Below are 27,983 nucleotides of genomic sequence, written 5' to 3' on the forward strand. Positions count from 1 at the left end.
ACCTAAAAAAATACTCATCCATCCAAGTACCACCATTACAGCCAATATTCAAACACAGTAGTGTAGTAGCAGAGAGTATTTATTCCTAAGAATTTATTCAATATTATTGAAAGCCACTGTGACCTTGTGCAGTTGGAACATTAACTCTGTACTTTATAATATGGCAATGAAAAGTCTCCACGGTTCAATTAAAAAGTATTACACATACACCGTGGCAGGTTCTCATTGTTGTCATTCTTCTACATTCATCTAGCGTTCCCCCAATGGTTTGGCCATTTAAAATCATTTATAAATGGAACTGAATATTTTGGTATAGACCTAGATTAAAATTCATTATTTTGCACAAGATAAATATTTTAAAGTTAGTTTTAAATAAAATGTCTTGCTGCTAATTTTAATGGCAAATAGGCAGCTGTCTGCCTCATAAATGTTTAAATCTGACTCGAATATAAATGCTTCACCGGCCACTTAGGTAACAGCACATCATTGTTAAAAGTTAAATACAACTGAACTGTACTAGGCCAGTGAGTCTTTTCTATACCACCAGAGGGAGTCTGCATATCACATTGTATTGTGATCTCTATTGTGATTCTTTGTGGATGGATTCAGAATGTAAACATTAGCCAAAAAGCCACAGCGCCACATCCCACCTCCTACAAAGCCTAGTTATAGGTGATAAACATTTGCAACCCCCCGTCCACCGTCTGTTACTGAAGTCCCCCGCGCTCTCCGTGGTCTGAAAGTGGAAGTTGATCCTCTGCACCAGACAGCCAGCTCACACACACCCATCCCTCCTCGATGCAACTCGTAGGCCTGTGTGGCCAAGGGCGTCTTAGCCGTGATAAATATGCATCAGTGCCTCACAGAAGATGTAGTTATTTCCACCGTTTTGTGTGGGAGTGTAAATTTATGTGCGTAATCCTTGTGCATGATACCAGTGCTCCTGGTCAGAATGAGAATGAATATTCACACAGTGATGCGCACATGGGGATGAATTCAACAAATAACGATACACACTACGTTGAACATTTTTATGTACTGGAAATACTGTGTATGTATGTATGTGTGTATGTATGTATGTATGTATGTATGTATGTATGTATGTATGTATGTATGTATGTATGTATGTATGTATGTATGTATGTATGTATGCGTGTGTGTGTGTGTATGTGTGTATGCATGCACTAAATACAAATTTAAATCAAACTGCTTATGTAAGATTTTATTTTAAGTTTTCTTCATTGGAAAACACAGAAGAAATATAAATAAATACAAATTTTTGTGCAGCTTGTATAACTGTCAATTTACTGTCCCCTCAAAATACAATGATGCTGCTAACTGCTGACAACAAAAGTGAGTAAACCCCTCTGTGAAAATGTCCAGATTTTGCCCTATATTGCTGTCCACCATCTTGATTTTCTCCTCAATATGTTCCTCAGGTTCTCATTAAGAACTGCCACACTGTAAAATTTTCCTCCCTTCATACCCATAGCAGCTAAAGATTTAGTGGTATTTTTTTTTACCGCGTGGGATGTTTTGTTGTCTTGCATGAAAATCATCCTACTGTGGCAGGCACAATTCTTTTTAAACTAGGTAAAAGGTGGTCAGTCATAAACCCATATATTTTGTTGAGGTCATCTTGACACCTTCGGGTCCTCCACAAAAACCGTACCGTTTATTGCCTTGTACACGAATGCACATAATTTGCACTCTACCAATGAATGATTGAACATAGCGAGCATACACATCACCATACAGACAGGAAATTATTCTTTGAATTGGAAACACTTACTGTTTTATAGAGCGTAATTACATTTTTACACGTTTCCTCTCACCACTGACCAGCAGCAGGGAGCTGAAAAAATTATATTGTAAGCAAAAAGCATCAAGCCATTCATCTAGCTTCTGTCTTCACTCTTGTCACAGTTGAGCTGGAGGCAAATATTGGGCGAGAAGCGATGTACACCATAAACTAGTCTCCAGCTAATGCCAGGGTACTTATACTGAGGTGAGGCAAGTGTGGGGTAAATTGTAAACAGTAAATGGAGTACACTTATTCAGCACTATTTTGTTTATACCACCAGAATAGATGGAGATGACTTAAACAATGACTTTTATATACTATATAGTCTGACGGGTCACAGAGCATCAATCCAAATTGGCTATTTTTATTGTAAGAAACGTTGACTTATATTCTTTGTCATTTTTTAAGAAATTCACTATTCAAAAAAGGTTACTTGACAGTCAAGATGGTGAGACTTCTGTTCCCCACCCGGTGTGATCTAGGCTTTCGTCGTGAACAAAGCCTTAAATAGGTGGGTGCGGCTGACCGGTGTGATAGACAATCACTCACACCAAAGATGCAATTTAATTGAAGGCTAAATGATCCATAGCTGTGAGCATTACACATTTGTGGATCCAAAATGTGACAATATTTGTTTGTAAACTGCATGGATTGCGTAATATACACGAGAAATGATGACTCACATGTTAAATACCGTAGCCGAGTCTTTTGACCCTTTTACGTGTCGTGTAGCTCGTTGGCTGTTGAATCCCACTAAAATTGTCACATCACAAGTGGCTGCTGTGGTATTTCCCAAGGGAGTTGCTCCATTATTCACCGTCTACAGAGCCGCTCCGGGGTTTATGCCTAGATGACATCATTACCATCACTACAGTGTGTCAAATTCAATTTAGGTCCAAGCGTGTTTTAACTTAGCATTCAGGGCCCATTTTTACATAACTTATCGGACGTTTCACACCAACTGCCAGGCTTGTTGAGCATCTGCGTTTTTTTTTTTTTTTTTTTTCCCTGCTTGCATTTTATTCTCAACATTTCACTCCAAGAATTTCAGTGTCTTCAGTGGGTGCTGCTGCGGGCAATTTCAGGTGTTCAATACCGTCATTACTTTATTTGTATTTGTTTGTGTTCATTTTATCACTTGGGTAGGCTGCATGCCAGGACAACGACAATAATCAATATTACTATCTGATGATTTTATTTTCAAGGAGACTTCAGTTTAGTAAGCATCCAAAATATCTAATGCGGTACACTTTTTGGTCTTTTTTCATAATGTGTTTTGTAGAACATTGCCGTTTTGTATTGTCTTTTGTTCTGGGTGACTAAATCTATTTACAAAAAAAGGTTTTTCATGTGGTCTCTATATTGCAGATTTTCAACTATCACTGCTAGGTGTTGTACGCTGTGACAAAAGTGCAGAAACAGCAACGAAATGAATTCAATTAATTTTCCTACGCATGGCCAATTGTTGCCAGGCAGGATTCATATCGGCACATCGTCTGAATGAATCTTTTTTTCCATATGTCTGTTGATGTTGCTGAATGACAAATGAGGGTCACTAGACGACAGGTACTCCAAAATCACGTCATAAGGATTACGAGATGTTTATTTATACTCTGTATTTTAGTAACTGAATCACTGCTCTGTAGACGCAACATATATAATTAGAAAGAAATAGGGAACCGCTGCATAAAATGACCCATCATGACATTGAACGAACCATGTCCAAGCACTTTACAATGATAGCATTGAGCATACTTGTGATCATTTCTTGATGAAAAACCAAAAGTGATATCTGTCTCACTTGGCAATATTGCGATGTTATATTTATGTAGTAAGGAACAATTAAGGCGGAACAATGTGTGCAACCTGGCACTGGTGTAAATATAAAATTTGGGTCTGGTAGGGTGACGTTGTGAGACAGCTGTGTGGGCGTTGCATTAGGACAGCTTGTTAGTGATGTTGTTGCTCAGAAATACAGACAATGTGTCATTATTTCCACTCCAGGAATCCGTGTTTTGGTCCAACTGATGCACTGCACATTTGTAATATTTGATGAACTGATGCCCATGCCAAGTTTGCATTCACTCTCTTAATTGTGCTTCATATTTGCAACAAGATACACATTTTGGAGAGAACGTTATGATGTGGCGAGGATTATTTATTTGCTATTAATTTATTTGTTACACAATGCCGCCGAAATCTCAGCGCGAAAAGATATTTTGGGTTTCCTGCATCATATTACACACAATTAGCTTGTCAGCCTTTAAAGTAAGCTTTGAGCTTGTTCGATACGTCTCTGAAATGGTATTGAATGACTTAAAAAAAAGAAAAATATCCCTTGCAGTTGAAAAGTGAAACGAAGCAAGCAAAGGTTCCACATCTAATATTTCTAAAGTAATTTGAAAGACCGCAAGGCGGGTTTGCGTCAGAGAAGAAAATAAATTGTATTTGCCAGCGTGCATGCACTATGAGAAGAAGACAAGTTCAATTAAGAGAAGCAACATTGTGTTCGCTTATACTGTGTTTGATTTAATGTTTGTCAAAGAGCCCAAAATATCCAATTGTGTTATTGCAAGGCCATCATAGCTTCACGTCTGCACAGGTATGAGATCTCGTTATTAGTTGCAATAATTTGCCGTCTTTCTAGTGTCTGTCTGTCTATCCGTTCGTCTGCCTGAGCAAAATCACATCTGTCAATCCACCCAATGTACGCCTACTTTATGAAAATATCAAGAGACCTTTAATACATTCCCAGGTAGGCAAAGAAATACACCAGTGATGTACAGTATTATCAATTAGGAGTTGCCAATACAAGGATGCACAGTATATTAAAAAGAAGCAGTGGCTTACAACCGCATTGCATCATAATGACTGATATGTCTGTCTCTCCTTAAAAAAAATACAATCTTGGAAAAATCTCTAGGTACAGGGCTGTCACAAACAAGCCATTTTGGAATCGATTATCCTATCGGTTATTCTATCAAATACCCCTGACTAGGGTAAATTGTCCAACAGTGATAAGGACGCCTCTACATGTAACACTTGAGTTTGTCGAACTTCATGTTTTGACCACTATACTAACTTCAAAGTAAAAAACATAGAACATTAATATTATTTTTATATAAGCCAGGGTTATGTCGTTCACAAACACAAGCCAATCAATGGCTGCCCCGTTGCCAGCGGGCGAATATGAGGACTTATTGAAAAAAATGAAAAATAAAGAAAGTGTGATATAAACCATTACATAAATGGGTAAATAAAATGAAATGATTATCATGCCCTTACTGCCCGTTGTTCCTGATTCTAAACGACCTCACCTCCATTTCGCTGTAGTGTCAGAAAATCTCTATTTGGTCAATTTTAAGGGGACAAGAACAAACAAATATCATAATCCATTCATTGATTCATTTGTTGCATGAAGTGTAGGATATGCGTTTCTCCAAGCCCTGAGTAAGATGTAGTTCAGTTTTATACATGTTTTACAAATAAACATAAATAATTCAATCATCGTCAATCAATACTCTGCAATGTTACCTTTTATATACCGTACTCATTTGGAATCTCATCTCTGATTGCATTGGCTATCTGACAAGAACGTAATTCCCGACAACATGAAACTACGTATGCTGTTGAATAAATAAGGTGGTCAGTTTTGCTTGTCTGTAAGGACTTAGACTTGGGTCTAGGTTTAAATCCCAAAGCAAACAAGATCATCAGGGGTTTTATGAAATCTCTTATAAATTAATCTTTGTTTACCTATCTATGCTGATGGCCTAAATTGACAAGCACAACAGTAAAATACTTAACCTATTAGTCTAAACATCATTTTGACCAATATTGTGTTTTGCAGCAAAATACTCTATAACAGGAGTGTCAAACAAATGTATGAGCACCTCATATTACATACAGTAAAAGCTACAAAACAAACTGACAAATAACTCGTTTTCAAATCAGACGAGTAAAAACTGGTCAAATATTTCATAAAACAGATATTATTAAAAGTGAAGACAATTAGTAATGACACACGAATTTGATGCACAATTTGTCTTTGCGGGCCACTTAAAATGATGTGGCGGGCCGTATCTGGCCCCCGGGCCTTGTGTTTGACACCTGTGCTCTCTAACCATCGTGGCTCACCTGTTGTCTTATTTTGGTCATGTGACATACCCAAACTGAGCTGTGATTGGTCAATACCTGGCTCTGAGCAATTATGCTGTCATTTTTAGTTGACAAGTAGCAGAATGGCCTGCGCCTTGTGTTTACTCCAGTGGAACATATTGTAAAGCACTTTTAAGTGCTTTTTCATACGGCTCTCGTGTCGGATCTCATTTGATTGAACGGGTTATTTTGCAAGCGCAAATAAGTAGCAGCTTTTCCCAGAGAGCTACAGAGTGTCTATCCAAGTGTCACGAGTGGAGCCATCAGGACGTGCAGCCGTGGCAGCACACACGAGCAGCCTATTCATTATTCATATGCTTGCAGTCGCCCTGTTATGATACAGTCCCATCCGGAGTGGCCTACACCTGATTTGTTCCGCGCCTCCGTCGGGCGGTACGTGGCCCTGCGTCGGCCGCCTGTGCGCGCTCATAGGTCGGATCCAGAAGGCTCGAAGAGGAAGAGGAGGGGTGAGCAGACTGCAAGGAGGGGGAGAGGTCCAGCTGCAAAAAAAAAGAAAAGAAAAAAAGAATTAGAAGAGGGGAGAGGGGAGGAAAAAGAACCGTGACAATGGCAACATCAAGCTACTCCTAGGTTGTCAAAAAGGAGGCGGGCAGGAGCTGGGACGCGCGGGGCCGCCTTGTGAGCGTCTCTTCCTGGAATACGAATCGCGGCGTAACATGGAGCGGCGCAGCAGAGGAGAGTTGCCGTGTCTCCATCACTGAGAGGCGCGTCCACCTGCTAAGAGGAGGCCTGGGCTGCTGCTCCTGCCGCTGGTTCTGATTCTGGTGTAGCTGCTGCTGGCTGGTGGAGCAAGCAAAGCAGGCTGGCTGGCCGGGGCTGGTGGGTGGGGGACATGCAGGGGGGACGTGTTTGCATTTGGGAGGAAAGAAGACGCACCTTCTCACATTCCGCCCGAAGCTCTTGCGGAGGATCCGATTGCGACGCGCGGAGAAAGACGCAGTTTTTTGTGGCGCAGACGCTCTGGAGGTAGGCAGTCAAACGTTCTTTTATCATTATCATCGCTATTAACGTGAGCGTTATGTGTTGTTGAATTGGGGTGCTTGATTTATGCACCAATTTAAAGGCCATCCATGCTTTCGCGCTCCCCCCCCCACCCCATCAGACATTTTATTTTATTCCAAGGGAGCATGCGGTGTAGTAGCAGCCTCCTTGGGACAGCTGTCGTATAGCGTGCTCACGTTCATCCACGCATTGCAGCTTTCTTGAAAAAAAAAAAAAAAAAAAAAAAAAAAAAGGAAAATACCCACTCACATTGCATACTGGCTAATTTATGTTATGTTTAAGAGAAAAAAATAATGCACGTCTTTTGGAATCCTACTGTTGTGTATTTAGGGCGAGCCGTCATTTAAATATGCCCCCCCCCCCCCCCTTCCCTATATACTCCCTAAACGAACAAGACACAAATAGTCCCCAGTAATGAATGATTCATGAATGAGATATTGAACCCCCAATATGGGTTAACGCACCTTCCCAGGAAGCCCCTCCCTTCCTCTCTCCAAAGGATCCCAAACATAAATCCTCATTGCAATTTTTCTTCTTTTAGGTGACCGCCCCCACGCATGCACAGACACACATGGTGGCAGTAAAGTATACAGGTGCACTGTGTGAATGCCTTCACTGTCACCCCACTAGCTTCAGATGACTAGCTTTAGAGAAAGCACGTTTACCCGGTGTCCCGAGCACGGTCGTGGTGTTGTGGTGTTGCTTTCTAAAATGCTTGGCTTATTAAAGAGACAAAGTGTTGACATTGTGCTTGTGACAGGTACTGGGAACGCCCTCCTGCTTTTAAGTGTTACGGCCATTTAAATCCTTTTGAGTGAGGCGCTGGTCGTGAAATGCTTATCAGTTGCCCTTTGCAGGTCCTTCTTCCCTAATGTGAAGACAGCAGTGAAAACCAGATGGAAGGCCATGCATTGATTGAGTCAAAGAGAGCCTATAAGAGGGTTAAATTGAGTTGACACATTGATGTGGGTGTCATTATCATGTGTGACGGCACCGTGTGCGCTATTGGGCCCCGGGCTACGTGACGTGTGCTTGCAGGGGGGGATCGTTGCGGGCGCTCCTCGGCCTGGTCTTGTTTGACGATCCTCGGAGTGGAAACTAGCTGAACCGAAATGCGTCACAACAATCCACGTGTTCTCTTTCCTTATTGGTGGCACAAATGTAAACAGGAAGAAGGTTTGGCTGCAGTAGTGAGTGAAACAGTGGCAGTAAATGCACTGTTGTTAAAACTGCTGGGTCAAACTAACCCAAATTGGGTAAAATAGCACCATTTCAAGTTTAACAGCATTCTCAGTTCGGCGCTTGTTTTGCTGTTGTGAAAATTGACTTTCTGGATGTCACAACAAAGAAAAACGTCAGTATTCAAATTTATTCTGATAAAATGCACATTGTGTTTTTTACAATGAAGGCGTGATTATCAGTATACGTAGCTGTGGTTCAAAATAATACCCGTTTATCACAATGTTCAAAGAAGAAACAACTTTCCCCAGTCAGTGTTCACCAACGCAAGTAACTCGCGTAATATGTTTTGCCCAGTCCGCACTGGACGCCCTTCCATTATCCATGGTTTGCCCTGATTGCAATTTGAACCCGTGTTTTAAGTCATCCCGTTGATGGTTACTAAAATGGACTAAAATGACTTCAGGACACAAATTGTCCAAAATGTGGACCAGCTTCAGCTTGCGGAAGGTCAGAATAACTAACCCATCCTTCCAATACAATACAACTTTAGTTAGATGGTGCATAAATCTCGCCATGGTTGTGTCATGTAATTTCCTTAAATGTAAATGGGTTTGAGAAATTTAGCCCAGTAACACAATTCAGCCCCATCTTTCTGCCAGCAGCTTTGCCCGAAATGTGTTTTAAAATGCAGCTCAAGCTTTATGTTGCAGCCATAAAAGCGGCAGCTTGTGTACATAGTCTCTCTCTTATCTTCCCGGGGCTGATGTGTGTGTGTGCACTGCTCGGCGGCTCCTCCTGCTTTCTGGCCTTGGGCGAATGCACAAGCTTCTGCTAGCACTAGTCAGTCCATAGAGAAGCAACTAAAGCTCATCAACGCCGCCAGCCATTCTCCTCACGTGACGATCATGCTTCTTATTGATATTTTACACCTCGCACACATCCTTATCACCATAAATCAGAATCAAGGACTAAGATGTTGCAAGGTGTTGCTTAGAAAGGACATGGTATGAATGACAAACCAGCCTCTAAGGCGTCCCACTGAGCTTTATGTCTAGAATGGTCTCTTTCCTGATCTGGTATCTCTGCTCTAGAAAGCACCTTGATGATGATCCCATTAGGGGGGTTCGGTCAGTAACAATGTATGCAGAGTCCCGCTGCGTCTGGGTTGTGACACGCCACGCTGAGGCCCAGCAGCTCTAGTCTTTCTCTGCGATGCGGGCTTTCTGTAATTAAAGGCAGAGGTAAGAGCAGGGGAGCGGGCCGGGCCTGATTGCTTTTCATAGCCGCGAGCACACAGAGAGCTGCAGCGTGTCCTCAGGGGACTGAGGCGCTGTTGAGCTCTTTTTCGCTGTCAGCTCCACCCCACTCCCCTTCCCGGTTCAGGAAATATCCTCTTGCTAGTGGCGGACCCCAAAACATATGTTTATCCCTGCGCAAACAATTTTCATTTTCATCGGAAAATACGTGTGCATAAAAGTGGGACAGTGTAATGCATTAAAAACCAAAATGGGGCACTATTGCGGAATGAACAATTTATCAAATTCATTCGATGTCACGATGTACAGAAGTAGAATGCAATTTTCTAAAGGCTGCAATTAAGAAAAAAAAAGGAAATTGCGGTATTATTTTTTATCTACAGTATCTTGCTAAGTTCTGCGCTCCAAAGCTGCAGTCCACACACTGGCAGAGCAATTTTTTTTTCCTTGGCATGAAAATGTGGAAAATGAATTCCTGGAATAATCAGAAAATACCTAAAAGTAAATTGTCTGGCCAGGCACCTGGTGGGGAGGGGGGCAGTGCCCCCGCGACCCCTTCGAACTCCGCCAGTACGTCCACGTGTACATTCTATTATTTCATAAAATATAAAAAGTTGAACTGATTCAGCTGATTATGCTATGTTTTTTACACAATTTTGTGACAAGGTAGTGAATGCTTAAAATAAACTGTCGCATAGACAACTTGTGCGAGCAGTGTAGCCTACGTCCGCTCAGCGTTTGTTGGGAGAAGGACTTTGGACACAAAATCAGTTCTGTCATGTCTGGAACAATCCAAAGGGAGCATGGGAGAGCTGAGATTTACACCTGACTGGCAAAACTGTGAGGCAGACGCCTTTACTTCCCATACATCCATTTTTTTTTCTGCATACAAGCCGGATTTACTTCTGAAATTTCTGTGTCTTGTTTTTTGCATCGTTGAAAGACCAAGTAGGATGCGCGAGGCATTACACATTATGAACATGGCAAAGTGATTCGTTTTACTGACGGACTCGTCCATCTTAGGTTCAAAAGGCAATTAAGTTCACTGCTGCACATCGGTTTAACAACAGCAACTTCTCTGAGCTTTTGTGATGATTTGATTTTCTTGTTAGTGTGTTTACAGAGTTAGTTAGATGTGACTGGGTATGTCCAATTGATCAATTTAGCCCTACATGTTGCTGGTGTTAGATTGCAAATCCAGTTTGTTTGTGGACCTTGTTCAGGACATTATTAAAAGTTCAATTCAGGCAACTTAAATCTTCTGATAGACAAGCAGGCAGACAGACAGAAGCGAAGGATTCTGTGTTCCCAAAACTCCTAAACTCTTAAAACAGTTAATTTATTAGCTACCGTAATTTTCCATGTATAATACGCCCCCATGCATAATACGCACCCTAAAAATGGCATGTCGATGCTGGAAAAAAAGCCTGTACCCATATAATATGCACCCAAATGTTGACTCTTACTTAAGTCCGTAAACGTAAAATTATTTCAGAAAAAAGATCATCTTTGGGAACAACCACTTTTTTTCCTCTTCCAGGTGCTCTTGCTGAAGCCTTCGCTGTATCAAATTGATTTTTTTTCTTCCTCCAGAGTCTTATGTTTGATTCATTGACATCAAATTGGCACGCAGCTGCCCTATTGCCCAATTCTTCTGCCACTTCAATGACTCTCTATGTAAAATATGTGTTTTATTAATCAATGGCAAAACCATTAGAAAAGCTCCATTCCATTTTTTAAATTAATTAATCATTCAAAGGAATATATATCATTTATCGAGACATAAAATGGCCTATATTGGGACATATATTTTTTTCTTGTATCAAACAACACAAGATGCATACATAGATTGTCACATGTAAAAACACACTGTCATTTTACATTTGACATTGGTCAATACAGCTCATATCATTATTAGACACAGAGATATGCAAATCAATACAAACTGCCAATAGATTCCTAGACAAAGAAGATGCATGGGTCGATACACGAATTTAGATGGATAATGATTATTTATTCATTTCAAAACTTTGTGCTTATTCAACTCCCAAAATTCACATTTAATAATCACCATGAAACTTTACTATTTTTATTGATTTTGAAAATCTGAATCGACATCCATCCCAAGTATGTCACAAGCAACACGGTGAGTTCAGAGCACATTCACAATGCAGGAATTTGCATAAACCGCTTACTTTATTAATTGTCTTACAGTACTCCGATTTCAAGCCGCAAAAGTTTAAATCACAAAAACATTTTGATGAATTTGCCATCCCTAGTCTATGTAATTATTTGTTTTATGCGCCATACTTTATTAAACCCATTAGGAAAGTTATGGTGCACCAACATAACAGCGGAGAAACGGATAAACAGAGTTAATGAGACATATTGTGGAGATGAAGGTTTAGAGTGTGACAAATCACGCACACACCGAGGTGGCCCTCTCGCTCCCCTACACAGAGGCCCTTTTCAGGATACGATGTTAAAGAAAAAAGCGTGCAGAAAGCTGCGTGTCATCTTTTTGTTGATGAATTAGTTGTGCATGGTTAGACCAAGTATTTCTGCCATTAACACACAAAGGCCCAATTAATGCGGACTCTATTAAAGCACTTTCCGCATTGCCTACTTGAGCTCACTATGTGGGCTGGTGGCCACTGGGACCACGTGTACGCAGGCTTGACGTTCATACCTCGTTTTCTGCTTCCACATCAGACCCTCATATTGCGGATGGATAGATAATGTGAAGCCCCGCCCCCTGCACACCCAACGTTGCCCGCCCCCCCCCTAACATGTCAACTCCCGGGATTCTCGAAGCAGACCGTGAGATGTGATCCTGAGAAATTTGAGAGGGAGCCTGCAGCGGCGGAGGCTTTAATGTGGCGGACACAGGTGCACTCACATGAATGGTGTGAAAGCATCATATTCACAACATGACTCGGGAGGGAGGAAGCTATGTGACGAGGCTGGATTTTAATTGCTTTCGCAGTATGCTCCCTTGTATTGTTCTCTTTGTAATGGCGCACACAGTGGCAATAACAACCTTGTTTTTTCCTCATATAATAACACTAATAGATTCATTGGCCCTTGTCTAATTTCAGCTTCTTCTTTTTTTTTTTTAATGTTTTTATTTATTTTTTAAATTCCTCCTGTCGAAGCCGGAGGTGTTATTTGCTGGACATGTATACTGTGGGGATGGCGGAATAATAAGCCATCTTCATTAGCCTTATCTTTAATTTGGCGGCTGGAAAGGGACGGGAGGAGGGCGAGGGGCTTGATGATGACGAATCAGAGTAGCACGCACCAGGAGAGAGGAATAAATAGGAGCTGCAGAGGAATGGCGGGATGGTGGGAAGATGAGAGGAAAGGATGGACCGAGAGAGTACAGAGACATGAGGAATAGAAATAAAGGCTGGTGGGTGGGTGGATGTACAGGGGGGGGGGGGGTTGCATCGGGAACAAACAAACCGTGGTGAGATAGACGCTAGTGTTTCTAATGGGGAGAGAAGCTCCTTTGCACTTTCTCATCTTATTTTTTTTCTAAATGTTGTTTTGTCTGTTCACCACTTAACAAGGCCTCAGAAAAGAATCCGCTGTACGTAATTACCCGCATTTCAAGACAGCCTCGTTTGCTTCTCCAAACAATGTTGTGAATCTGCATGCAAAAAAAAAAAAGCCGACCCGATCATACGGCGAATGAACCTTTATTAATATTTATTGCGATGCAGCATTCAGTCAAAGATTTGCTGTAATCCGTTTAGCAGTGCTGCTGTTTTCATTTAGGAAAGTCTGCAGCGCCACTTGTGCCCAAAACAAAAATTCAGGATAATTGATGTGAAAAGCTTTTTTATCGTCATCCATGTCAGAGAAAAAAGCGTGGCAAAAGCCCACCCGTCCAAAACGGCCAGTAAAGCTTCGCATTGCGTTTCTCGTACCAGGCCAGAGGCAAGACATAATGCAAGTTAAATGAGAAACATCCCAGAATATCTTAACACCAAACTGAATGGCATGTGTGATTTTTTTCAAGATGGATTTGACCCCGATCTGTTGGATGTTGCTGCTGATGGCACAACAGCGTCACAACTATTCTACTAAGGCTAATAATTATAATCATTCCCAGCAAGTGGTCCTTGTCAGAGGAGCGTGGCACAATAGAAATAATAATTAGGACTTCTCATTCCACATGCGTTCAGGATGAAGAGTGATGTGAGCACACTGCGCAGTGACATCCAGGATATACAGCTGCGTGTTTTTGTTTGCCTGCCTGCTTGGACTTGCCGCAGTTCGTTACAGTTAGGATTTGCTCGTGATGAATGTCCCACTTCTGTTTTCAAATCTACTTTTAGGTGCAGTGGTGCAATAAGAGGTATAAAAAAAGGTGTGTTGAATTTAGTCTCTATTATTTTGTCACAGTAGATGTGTATACTGTATTCCGATTATTTTTGTCTATCATCTCTTTCACATTTACAGTGTTGACACGTTAATTCATACTTCCTATTGTGAAATGACAAAAAAAAAAAACATAACCTCTCGAATTGAGCCATAGGCTACTATATCGAATCGAATCCAAAATCAAACCTAATGAAATCGTTCCACGCGAACCGTCTTTGAATCGTATCGCACCCCACGCCTCGATACGGTCCGCATCGAATCGTCTTTTAGTGAAAAGATGCAAACAAAATGTCGTATATTTTGTATCGAATCGTCTATTATTGGAGGGATGCAAACAAAATGTGGTTTTTCCTGGGCCCCTCTTCAACTGCTCAGAGGAAATTTAAAATCCTACTCACTGCTGTAAAGTTAATTAAACCAACCAAGCTTGTGTTGGCATTTGTTTTTTTGTACTATATGCAAACCTAAAGTGTCTAATTGTAGCGTCAGAAAACAAGCGGGACCACGACGCCTCCCCCTCACTTATTTTGGGCTCGCCTCTGACAGTAGCATCGGGCCACGTATGGAAGCTCCACCATGAGCAAATAGACGTTTCTCAGCTCGCTATGTGTCAGTGCTCTTCCAAGTCACTTCCCCAAGTCATCATTCAGCTCCACTGTCACAATTCAGCCCACATACATCAGTGCTGAGCCAGTGAAATGCTCTCCAGAGGGAGTCAAATAAGCACCTCGGTGTAGCAGCAGCTGATGTAAAGAGCTAATTCATCATTTAGTCACACAAAGCCTCTGAGATTCATCGTTAATACCTTGTATACTTGTATGCTGAAAATCGAAATAACACTCAGGCCTCTGTTTAATTCAAATCATGGTGACTCACAGCATCGAAGTATGTTGTGGAAAATGTGTCTGATTTAGCTGAGTGGATGCTTCGGAGATATTTTTTATGGTAAATTTTTTGATGTTCAAAATGGCCTGCTTTTACTTTCCCCATCTGATCAGATAAATATTCGACTCCAGCCTTTCTTTGTCTCATTTCACCCGAGTTATTCTGAGTAGATGAAATGGATGGTAAGAAAAGTGACATTTGTTTTTGACACCTAATTGACCATTACACAGCAGATAATGATGAAAATCGCTCTTTCTAGCCGCGTGAAAGGCTAAACGAAACTGGTGGAACAAAGCAATTTCTTCTTTGAAAATACCAAAAGTGGAAATGTCGATTTCAGGACTTTTGTTGAGCTCATTCTTTACAGAATGAATCCGTTCAGAAGATTTCATCATGAAACCTTTTTTATTTTGGTTGTCGTGAAATTCTTTTTACGCTTTAACAAAGAGATCACAAAGAAAAAAAAAAACGATTCAGTGATAAAATTACCACCAAACTCAAATATTTGCTCTGGATTATTACCATGAAGTCTTTGCGATGAATCATGAACGTAGTATATTGTAATAAAAAACCAAAATGTACTTAAGCAGTGATTCTTTGCCTTACCACTCGAGGTGCATTGACCAAATTGATAAGAGCCATTCAGAATAAGAAAGTCAAAAGATATGTCCTCAGATAGCGCGTTTTTCCAAATAGCAAGAGCATCCTTTTCAGCGGGTGCATCTTTGTTGCACTTCCAATCACCGCTTCAGGACAATGTTTCTGTTATGCTTGACTAAATACTTTGGCTGCATCGCAACATGAGCTATTTATATTCAAATGCTGCTTTGTATAAACCGCTTCTTTGCCATCTGTCTCAGAGGTGTAGATACGACGTGGTTCCATCTCACCTGGTTCCCCCAAAGGTGCTCTTTATTTGGGATTTGCTTATGGTTTATTTATGTAAGTAATCCCGCCGAGGGAAAATCTTTTTTACTTTCTGCAGCCATATGAGCTAATAGGTTTTAAACCCGATCTCAAAGATGCATACCGTCGCAGTGTTTCAGCTCCGGTGATGAGGCCTCTGGAGAGGCGGGCTAAGATACCGTTGTGCAGTCTCGGGCCAACCTTTGCTGAGAGGAGCGTCCTGTTCTGACTGCTGATTCCAGAATTGCTGCAGTCCCCAGGGGTTCTACGACCCGATACGGAACTAGCCTTAACAAACACTAACTACTACACAGGCAGGCAATATTACTCTTAAACAAAATCATCTGACAAGCATGGGCAGGCACATTGTCCAATGTATGTGGGATCGAGTGAGCTCATCTTATTGGACGTTTTCCAACAATGATATCATATTGCGTAATAGATAGCGAACATACACTACATTGGTGAGACACGGGGTGTTTACGGGATTATCTCTAGGTTTTTGCCCAAAGCTGTCCCCAATTGCCCACGTCATTTATAAAGGCATTCAATCATGGCCGCTATTAATGTGTGGCAAATTATTTACACGGGCATGCCTTATGTTCAATGATTGAGTTACTGATTGATTGACTCCCCCCTCAGGGGTTGGGCTACAACCCCCCCCCTCAAATCAGGATTATTTATTGTACCAAGTCAGGCAGTCACTTTGTGGAACAGTTTCGGTAAGGTCATTTTCTGTGCTCCGATGATTTTATAGTGAGAAAGAACTTTATATTTCTGTTGGTAATTCCTTCCAAAGCTTTCAGGAGGAACTAGGGCCATATCCAAAGACTGAAGGGCAGACTTGTAAGTTTTAGTTTGTCGCTTTTTTAGGTAAATTCGGCTTTGTGGTTATTCTGAAAGCTACGCACAGGCTAAAAACTGAAATACCATAGAATGAACATTACAATTTATTTCAAAGACCAAATCAGTGGCCTCATTTCAAGCCACTGGATCATTGTTTTCACAAAAGTAAAGGCAAGATGACCCACAAAGAAGCAGAAGGTGAAGTTGGCTGACCCAGCCGGCAAAGCGTCTCCAGGGAAGAACCTAACAATTTGCTGACTTCACACACACTCATTCACTAATTCCCACAAACGTTAAGTTGAAGTGAGATAACTTGCATGACGTCTACTTAAACAAACATTGAGTAAATATGGGATAACGTAAAAACCGTCCCGGTCAACAACAATTTATGAATAGAAACTACAAGGTATAAAAGAGAAAGAACTTCTCTTGAACTAAAGAAAGAACAAAGGTGTTCTGTTCATAACTTGTGAGGGCCTCTCACAGATAAGGAAAGGAAGGGAGTCGAAGAACTCCCCAGAGCTAGACACATGTTTGCTTGAGCAAACATATGAGGCCTCCGGTTCAGGCCGACCAGCGCTTCTGCAAAAACAATTATTCCAACAAAAGGGTCCTTGGACTCATCTCTGCATACTTAAACAAATGTGGATCTTAAGTTGTGTGGTAAAATGTATTTAAAGCGGGCTCAGAATTAATTCCATTCTTCTGTGAAGGCAGATGGGCTTTCCGTATCCGCCGAGATGAGTCGCTGTGCCCTCCTGAGACTTCCCATCACAAATCAATTACCTTCCTACCTCCCTCGCCTCTCCCACTCTCTCCAAGTGCTCTCCTCATATTCTTCATTAGAAGCCCACCACTTCCCCTTGAGCTCACTTTCAACATCTCAACCAGAACCCTGTGTTTTTGAGTCTCCGTGCCACCTTGGAGTACCTCTGTGTCATTTGTTAATGTGTCTTAGCCGCATGTGCGGATCACGTTGTTCCGAGTCGGTGTCTCTCATAAAAAAAAAAAGAGGAGGACCCAGACCTTTTCGACAGTGAAATTCTGGTTGCAATGCTAAAGTGCAGCGGCTTCGTGCTTCGGGAGCGAATATGTTATTGTATATTTTCGCTTGCCTGTGCTCCCAAACAAATATCTCGCTAACTGAGGGACTTGACGGCGGTATCCTATTTTAGTCATCCGCAGGTAGGTGGATGAGTTGAACTGCCCCACGCAACAAAGTCTTAGACTAATTAGCCTGTCTAATTATGTCTTTGTGCTGGAAATTTCTCAAATTAGTGTGATCGTGCAGGATGTACGCCTGCTCATTACACTTGTCATTGTGGCGCTTAGCAAGAGAAGTGTCAGTAGGCCTCGCCGCCGCCGCCACCGCCCATATGCCATTATTAAACACGCTATTCTCGGAACTGCGAACCATCGCAGAGAACCTCACGGAGAATGTCACCTGCGAGAGACTTGACATTCCCCCGTGCGGACCACAGAAAGGTCCCCTTTGATATTCCATCTTCACGTGGCAGCTGTAAAAGTGTCACCGCATCAGGAATTGTTAGATGTCTCACATGGAGACACTTTTTGATTTGCCTCCATGGGGTAAGGAGCCACACACTCACGCTCTTTTTTTTCTTCTTCACTTTTCCTCGTGGCACCAAGTGAGGACAAGACCACCTAACAGAAAAAAAAAATCTACCTCTTCCTCCCTTGTTCATTTCCTCCCATCCCTTCTCCTTCCCCCCACTCCCAGGCCTGTGTAATTGGTATTCCGAGTGGCAGCTGGGATTCATACAAACGCAGCAGACAGAGGGAGCAAGCAAGCAGAGAGGAATGTGTGTATGTGTGTGTGTGTGTGTGTGTGAGTGTGAGAGAGAGACAGACATGGAGGCAGGGAGGGAAAAAGAGAAAGCAAGCAAGTCAATATGCTGCTTCATTAGAACACTGAGTCACAGTGGTCGTCGCCTCGTTTGTTTGTGTTTGTCCAATACTTTGTCCAAAGCAAGGCCTGACGACCCGGTTGGCTCACAGCGGCAAACCAACAGCGACACGCCCTCTGGCAGACATTTTTTGTGCCTCTTTTGACCTTTTTCTACCCACTCAGCTTCGCTAGCACTACTCACGTTTGATGCACTGAAGGTCACTCATTGGTTGAGCAGGTTTGTCAAATTGACAATCCCTAAACCTGAAAATAAAAAAAAAGGGTTCATTTCGGTCATTCGGTAGACTATTTTTATATATTTGTACAATAAGTGTATAGTGCTCAATTCTTAAGAAGTGCTGTCCGCATTTGTTTTACATTATCATTGTTTTGTGATGCATGGAGAGTTGAAGTGAAAGCTGCAGATTTGCTTGCATTATTAATGCAATCTGATTTACGACTTGATGTGAATGCTTAAAAGACTGCTGGTCAATGTTAACGACTCCGATTGAAATAGATAAACTCATTTTTATTTCTGGTTCTTTTTGCCTTTATTTCAGCTTTAGCATAACCCATAAAGCCAAATCATTTATGCATAATAAATCTGATAAGTGTAGCTAGAAAGGGGCATCGGATCAACCAGCCTGAAATGAAATTCAGCAAAATAATGATTCAACTTGACAGTGGACTTTGTAGTACCAGAACAAAGATTCTGTTTTTTGGATGAGAGCCAGTCTCATTGCTACTGCAAGCACCTTACAATAGCAACGACTAGGGTGAGATTACAATAAGCATCATTTTCTACGGGTGTAGCTGTGGTAAGCAAAAAGCGAGACAAGATGTGAAGTTTTCCAACATAAACTCGAATCACACTTGAACATCCTCTCAGAGGTTGCGCAGCATTTTGCAAAAGTGAACCAGAGTATAAAGCTTATGCATGTCTTTACATTGCTTTGGTTTTCCATGACAAATACTTATTATAGTTCATGTCTGAAGAGAAATAGGGACAAGACAAGTTTTGGGAGTCTCCACCATGGAAGTTCTAACTAGACTACAACTTGGCTCCTCACTGTGGCAGCCGACAAGCTTAATGACTCAGATACAGTTGTCCCACGCACGAGTAACACTTAAGAGTTAAATTCGAACTTGCTGGCTGCTCTGCTGGAAAAGCCAAAATGCTGTTAAAGGGCAAGTCAAGTCAAAAAGTTTTTTTGTCGAAACATAAAATTCAGATTAATAATAAACACATTTGTGAAATCTAATCAGAAACATCCACCCATTTTTAGCCAGCTCAACGGGCGGCCATTTTGCCTCTTGTTGTTGACTAAAGAATGGCATCACGGACCAATCACTCATTCTTCTGTCTTCTCTGTCAAATTTGCGAGGTTTGCTCTTAAGCTCGAATCTCACTGAGCTGCATAATATTTGCAAGTTAGCAAATGTTGGTTCGCTAGGGCCCGTCCGAGGTCACCAACGGTCTCGCCTGTACTTTTCTAGTCGCAAGGGAATCTTGAACAAATATTCCATGCAACAATAAAAAACAAAACAGAACGTTTATGACCTTGAACAAACCCTGACAAAATCCAACGCGAACGCACAAATTGCCCATCAATACAATAAGGGCTTTCGGCACTGCGAAGCCATTTTCAGTCGCCTGCAAGTGGCAGTACAAGACAAAATGGCAGCCTTAAGATGAATAGGTACAGGTGGCTTTTTCTGCTTAATTCCATAAACACAAAATTCATCAAAATACCACGTTTAGACCACCAGTAGAGAGATTTTTATTTTCACTTGATTTCCTCTTTAAGTTCTGCATCAGTTTCACATTTAAAATCGATTGTTATTGTAGAAACCAACCAACAAAGCTGCCAAGGTTATTATAGTATGCGAAAACTAAAATAACAAAAACTAAAAAAACATGTTTGATAATGAAATAAAATGAAACCGAAACTACGTGCATCTCGCTATCTTTACCGTGGCATGGTTAAACATGTTAAGAATTCCACTTTAACATTGCCTGTAAGGTTAATACAGGTCTTATAAGTTATTGAAATAGATTCTCTATCATCTCTTCATAGAAAAAGTATTTTGAAATCTTTACCAAAGCTTCATGTGTGTGTGTGTTTGACCCTATGTCCTAAGTCCTAATATGTTCTCGAAATAGGCAGTAAAACAGCAGGTCAGGTTAAGGTAGATATGTCATGTCTCGGTTTTCAAATGAAACTTCCATTAGACAGGAGGCTGCATTTATTGAAGTAAACGCCGAAGTTCCAGGAAGAAAACAAAGCGGCGGAGTGGTTAGTATGTATGTGATCTTGGCGAGCTGAGAGCATAGCGCTTGGCAGGATATTGAAAGAGTAAGTGCATGAGAGAAGCAGGTTAAGAGAGGGTTGAAATGACCCGTTCCTCTCCTGAAGGCCTGTTTATTTTCTTGTCCTATGTTATCGCAGTGGCTGTCTGGTTTGGGCTGCTGGCTCTCAAGGCCTTGGCGGTGCACAGTGACCTCTCATTAGCGTTGCTTGTGAGAGCGTGAAAAGGAGATCGGTGCAAAGGCCATTTGGGTATATGCGCCTAACCTTTGAAACCATCCGAATATGTCAACCATACAAATAACTCATTAACCTTATCAATTTAAATGAAAGGCTCCTACTTTTATCCCACACCCCTTTCCTCTTGCTTCTATGAGATTTGTTTAATTGGCCAAAGCCCATGATGAAAATGGCCAGTCTCTTTGGAATGGGAGCGTATTGGGGGTACCCCTCAACCTCCGGCCAGGACATTTAACCAAGATGGCCTGTTTAGGGAAGGGAAGTGCTTTTATGTTAGCATATGTGTGAGGCTGTTGTTTAGGAAGTGGCCTAAAGCCCTGTTTGAGTAGCACAGGAGGGTATTGATTGGAGGAGCTCAATAGTTGGGCTCTTTTAATCACCTCACTCAGAGGCTGTATTGTCCCAAAGGCCTGGAGAATGAGCGCGCCTAATAACCCCGTGCATATGCACACGGCCACCGGCTCCCAGAATTGTGCGTTTGTGTGCGTGTGTGTGTTTGTGCTTGTGCATACCCCGTTCAAGCCCACACAGCCACTAATCAATAGGGCTGATTACCAACAGGGAGCTCCATTTGCCTTTGTTCTCCTTGGAAAGCCTTCTTCGGCATTTGCACATGCCAAGACGAAATCAACAATACACCACTGATGTTTTCTTATGACAATCATCTTAATGTGCATTTTTTTAATTGGAATTTTACAATTAAGTCCAGATTTGTGTTGCCCTGCCTATATTTAGTTTCTTTCTTTTTTTAAATCCAATACAGCAAGGAATAGTATGAATGACCATGAATGTGCAAAATGTTAAGACTCAAAGCCATTGCACTCGATATGTAGGAAGAGAATTCTTGTAGTGTTACACAACAAGCAGCTATACTTCCACTTAAGGACAGAGTTTAAATAGCTCATTTTGAATCCAAATCTCAGCCAGGTACTTTTGGCTGTTTCCCAAAAGTGGACATGTCTTGAAAACAGGATGTCTGTTCTCCCGAGTTCAAGCTTTTCCACGTTTGTCTTGTGCCATTAAACAAACTGCTTGTTCTTGTTCAGTGTACAAAAAAAGCTTTGCACACGAGCATACTAAAAATGTCATTTCTCCCACTTTGTTTTCTTGCTCTGCCGCCATCTTTCCTCCGCAGTGCTTGCCTCTCAGCCTTATTGGCTGTCATATCTCTTTATACTGTTTGGAAATGCCGTACATTCTGTTACAGGCTTGTGACTGATAGCCTGCCAATTTTAGCTATGGCACATCAGAGGCTAACCCCCCCCTCCGACTCCCTTCCCCCCGAGCCCCCTCAGTGCAGAGCACCGAGAGAGTCGCATTAAAGCTGTGACAGTGTGCTCCTTTCACCGCTTTCCCTGATTCCACGCTGCCTGATTAAGTGTTTCTCACCACTACTCGCTGTTTAGTCATAATTGGAAAAAGCCACTAAAACATGGCCGCCGCCTCAGCTGCGTTGTACAAGACGCTCTCGTTGCAGGTAAACACAGAAGCCCGTCCCCCCACCTCGGGCGTTTTTTGCGTATGGTGGATGTGAACTCACATGAGTAATAGACAAGCGTTATTATTATTGTCGCCTCTTATCACGGACTCGAAGGCCAGTTATGGTTCCATCTATAAGCCCCCGAGCAGCGTTCTAAAAACTAATAACATCAATGGCTTTAAAAGAGGGGAAAAAAAAACATTCTACTGGAAGGCAGTGAATCAGCGACTTGCTTTAGTGAATATTGAGATTGTGGACGCCCCCCCCCCTCCCACACCCACACACACACAATCATTTCTTTTTGAAGCCATGTAAAGGTGTCACGACAGGAACATCATTTGCGGTTCCAAGAACAAAGGCAAATCTATACAGTGGCAGTAATGGAACACATTTTGTGTTGTGGAGGAACAGTCGCATCATGTCTATCAGCCTCATTTTGAAAAGCACCGGCAAAAGATCTTAGCTAAGTAAATAATCTGCCTATCAAGTGTGATGGACTACGTTTTAGGAGTTGTTAAAGATGGCCCTTTATATTACAGAACCATCATTTGCCTTCAGTCACCCGTGCGTTACTTTAAACACGTTGCTATTCCATCACGGCAATGTTGTAAGGAAGCCGAGGCATGTCAATGGAAACAATTGCAGGACTAAACCGCATTTTAAAAGGCGCTGTGTGCAATCCATTATGGCCGAGTATTGATGGCGCATTCCTCATGGACAGCCCCTGGTGCTCAATTATCAAGCACTTATCAATGATCTTACTCGTCGAGCTTTTGTCCCAAAACTAATAATCAAATTGGAGAAATCTGACCTCCTTTGACGGGGGAAAGTTTTTGCTGCTGTTAAGAGCTTTGAAAGCACTTTTCAAATTATAGCCCTCCAAATGTTCTTCTACTTAATAATTTTAGTAAGCTTATTTTGTTCCAGTCGCTGATGGTGTAGGGCTACTCTGATCGATTCCCAATCAGTGACAATGCGCTGGGTGTCTCTATATGTGCCCTGCGACTGGCTGGCGACCAGTTCGGGGTGTGGTCTGCCTTTTGCCTGATGTCAGCTGGGATACGAGCAGAACATGCCACGTTGAAAATGGATGAATGGATGGAGGGAGTTTGTTGCGTTCATTTGTTTTTAAAGATCTTTAACTTTTGTTCGTATTTCTTTTAAACATGTCCCTTTAACTACGTGAAGCACGTTGAGTTACTTGCCTTGACACCTGACGGGCTGAAGTTGCTGCTGCTGCTTCTTCACAGAAAATGTCGCTAATCAAATTTGTCTTAAATGTAACCACAGCTTTACTGATAACACCAAGAGTTTTCTTTAAATGTTGACTGTTGTAGTGGCTTTTATAACTATTGAGACGTGTTTCAATATTTATTCAGCTACATTATCAGTTCAAGATTAAATTGAAGCTAGCAGTGGCTCCAGGCAAGAGAGTGTGAAATATTACCAGTAGCTCTCTCTCGGTATAATAGAATGCACTTCTTCACTATTGCAAACTACAACCTTAATCCAGCCTTCCGTTTTCTATATTTCTCATCCACATTAGGGTTGCAGGTGAGCTGGAGTCTATCCCAGCTAAGATGCATGTTATTTTAGAATGTGGTAGGAAGATGGAGTACTCTGAGATTGCCCACACAAGCGCAAGCATGCATGAAAAACATGCAAATTCCTCACAGGGAGCCTGGAGCCCAGATTCAAACTCCCAACGCAACTACGATAATCTGAGTGTCAGTGAAAGCTGAATGTGACTGTTTGTAAATCCGGATGTTTTGTAACTGTGCTTGTAATGGGTCTCATTAGATCAGTGCTTCTCAAATAGTGGGGCGCGCCCCCCTTGGGGGGCGCGGTGCTATTCCTGGGGGGGCGCGTGTGACCCTGGGGAACAGGCTTTTTTTTTGGCAGTACTAGAATAAAGTGTAATTGCGCGTTTACTACAGCAGGGGGCAGTGGCGCTCTCATTGTTACTTCTGTCACGTTTGCGACAGTGCAACATTTTACGACTTACAAGACAAGTTAGGATAGTCACGGTGGGGAGGGGGGGCGCGAATAGATTTCTTCTTGCTAGGGGGGGGGCGTAACAGAAAATAATTGAGAAGCACTGCATTAGATTGTGCTGGTGTGCCTAATGTTATGGCCATTGAGCGTATATGGACATACTACGTATCATAGACTAATGAGCATTTGGATCCACAATGTTGCTGTGTATAAGAGGCATTTTGAATTTAATGGCGAATATTCCTAATTTGCCGCACGGTCGTGACTGCCTTTGTTTGGTACCTTTAGGACAGAGTGGCAAAAGTCCTAATGAGGTTTTGCACTATTTAGTCTACTTGTAAACTGCAGGCCATTCCATTTTCTTCCACTAGCTGATTTTTTTTTTTTTTTTAATGAATATGTATTTGTGCAATTGGGCAGTTTTTGTGGCGATATCATTTCCATCCGTGCGTTTTCTTCTGCACTTATTCTCGGGTGTGTGCCAAGAGAGAACTAGAGCTTACAGAAGAAAAATCCTAAATAAATATTTGACAAATATTTGCCTACCCGAGGTAGCTTTTGTCGACTTTATTGTGACAGCATGGCTTGGGGAAAATGCGCAGGATAGCCAAGCTTGCTTCACATTTACACAGCGACACATATCATCTACAAATGTGGCATATTTTTACTCAACCTTGCGTAAAGGGAAGATCATGGAGAAGAGGGATGATTATACTTTCAACTATGTGATGCGAGCTCGCCTCCAAATTAAGGTGTCTTCAAAAGCTCACGTCAAAAATGTCCAAAAGGAACCATGCAATTTGTGACATGATTTCATAAACAGAGCGCGATGTGCAGTCGTTTGTTCAGTGGACACAGACCAGCAGTCGGCTCTCGCACGCTGTCAGTCAGTATGGGGTGTTCAGACAATTACTCAACAAAAACAATTTGCACAACTACCATCGTGTCACCGATGGCTCCAGCTTGTTGTCAAATCCCATTGAGACGAGAACAATTAGGTTTTTCCCATTATTTTATTTCGAGTTTTTGATTATTACCATAAAACCAAGGGTCTCCAAGTAACCCCTAACTAATTCTCATCTTTCTACGTTTCCATTCGTTAAGATGATGAATTCTCCCGAGAAGCGGTTGTACAAAGGGGATGCTTTAGGGAGGATTATAGTGGAGGTGTAGATGTTACCAGCCCATTAAATGGCTGCTTTCAGTTGTCATCTTGAGCAAAGATGTAAGCCTTACTGTAGCTCCTAATTGGTCCATGATCCACACCCAAGTGACAGAGGACATCTCGCAGCTAGATTAATCACATGACATTGGTACAAAATGTGTAAGGTGAGGGTCAGGGAGGATGGATGGTGAGCACAATGAGACTCGGACTACAAAACAACACACCTTGACTGCGTTCGACTTCCGAGGTTTAGACAAATTCAACTTCTCTTTTGCAATTGAGAGCTTTCTTTTCCCCCTCTGTACTTTTTAGTATAGCACTCACCTCCACTCAACCCAGCTTCACGCGACCCATGTTTTTGGATCAGAGAAATCAACGAAAAGTGTGTCTGTCCATTTTTGACCGGATGAGGGTTATTTTTGACCCAACTGTTTTGAGTTACACAGTAAAATATGATGGGTTGAGCTGTAGCTCGTCGTCATTTTTCGATATTTCATTTAATTTCATTTAATTACTTTTCACCCAGCAATTTTGAGCGAGCTGTTCTCGGCCACAGCTCACACCCAGACACTCACACCTCAGTAGGCTCCTCCTTTTCAAGACCTAAAACGATTTTAAAAAGTGTTTTGGGTTAGAAATGTGCACTATTGTACATTTAAAGGTGGTCACTTTCTACCATGCAGTTCTACTTAAAGATAATCCTGGTTATCGACCACTTTTTGCAAGAAGAATCCCCGCAAAGGTCGGCTGTTCCTGTAGGTCGTTGTTAATTTTTCACATATACTGCACCACCATTCATATTTCACGTTTCATAAACCATTTACAAACCAGTTGAAAGATGTGAACCAAATGAGAATTTGCTGGGCTGGACTGAGGTTTTGAAAGGTGCTCATTGAACATTTTAATCCTCGCTTGTGATTTGATATGAGGTAGCCAACTGCAAGCAGCAATAAAAGCAGTCAAGAGAATCGCTTGCTTGTTCTCAGGAAGCGTCTGGGAATGTCCAGCTGTCATTCCGTCCACGTTTCCATCACCTCCTCCTCGCCATGGAGAGGTGGCGGGATCGAAGGAGGTAGCCTATGCATAGAGCCATTAATCACTGCTGTAGAGGTAGTAAACGCTGTTTGATGGTCATTAGAGAACACTTCTATTACAGAGGTTACTGTGTGTAGCGCTTAACCTTCTCATGTTTGATGTATAGCACGATATGACTGCTTTGGAGCAGCGGGGCGAAGCATCCTCGCCCAGACTGGAATGTCCCCCTTCAGCGCCACTTGTGCAATCATTGTGCAACCTTTTGTTTCCATCCCTCCGTGCTCCTCCTTCTACTAACAACACCCCCCCACCCCACCTTGCCCGTCATCATTCTCTTTTAGGGGTCTAACGATTCATCGATACACATCGATTAATCGATATAATGCTCTACGATTTATTGGCATCGATGCTAAACGTAAACATCGTTTTATATCGCCGTGTTTGACCTCGGACATTAGACGCGACTTTATTTTGAAATCCAATTCATTGTTGCTTGCTTCCTCTTTCCGGGAGCAGTGAGCGGCGTGTTGTGTTGTGAGCAGAGCAGGCACGTGAAAGGGGAGTCGACAACTAGTACGCGGCTCCTGGGCTGGTGCTATGGCTAGTGTCCAAAAAGACGAGGAAATTGGCTCCCCTTTAGGCTTCAAGTCATTCGTTTGGAAGCACTTTGGATTCCAAAGAAAAGATGGCTCAACGGGCAAGACACGTGCAGTTTGTAAATCCTGCCATGCGGTGATCAAATATTCAGGGACCACAAATCTCTATATTTATATTTAAAGAAAAAACACGACATGAAAGTTCAGTGTTAAAATAAGCACTTTGTATACTACAATACTCTTGTAATTTCCTAAATAGAGTTTGCAGTACCTTGTTGATTTCGCGTATGAATTGTTATAAATCAGGATATTGTTCTATTTTCAAAAAAAATATATATATATATATATCGATCGTAGAGCACTATATCGCGATGTATCGTGAATGAATCACAGCAGGCTTTAAGATATCGGCAAATATCGTATCGAGGTTCTTTGTATCGATATGATATCGTATCGTGACAAAACCCGCGATTTACACCCCTATTCTCTTTATCCTCAACCCTTACCCCTCCCTATAATCTAAAATGTGTCTTGCAAGTGGAGGCAGCTGCTTAAGTGGCAGAAGAGGGAGGAGAAAAGGGGGAGAGTGGAAGTGCAAGGAGGGAGCGAGTCTGACTCGCACTTAGCTTTGCTGGCTGAATGCTGCAGCGTCAACTCCTCCCATTTCACTCAAGGTCTTGCGCTCTCTCTGCAACCAGTATTTCACTTGAGCTTTCTGTGTTGTTGAAAATAACTTTTGCTGCATTATAGACGTCCTTTTCATTTTGTTATGGAATTTTAATGCGGGTCTTCCTAATTAGGGTGG

At 42.0% G+C, this 27,983-nt stretch overlaps 1 protein-coding gene across 1 annotated transcript in view; it reads left to right on the forward strand.

Annotated features, from left to right (window-relative positions):
- The first annotated feature begins 6,000 nt into the window (after window positions 1-6,000).
- Window positions 6,001-27,983, forward strand: part of nexmifb (neurite extension and migration factor b) — a 58,498-nt gene continuing 36,515 nt past the window's right edge. Inside the window, exon 1 of the mRNA XM_061290387.1 lies at window positions 6,001-6,949. The gene's annotated coding sequence lies outside the window, so the exon portion shown is untranslated. The remainder of the gene's footprint in view (window positions 6,950-27,983) is intronic.

The sequence above is a fragment of the Syngnathus typhle genome, linkage group LG1 (genome assembly GCF_033458585.1).
Source record: "Syngnathus typhle isolate RoL2023-S1 ecotype Sweden linkage group LG1, RoL_Styp_1.0, whole genome shotgun sequence".
In the NCBI taxonomy this organism is placed as follows: domain Eukaryota; kingdom Metazoa; phylum Chordata; class Actinopteri; order Syngnathiformes; family Syngnathidae; genus Syngnathus; species Syngnathus typhle.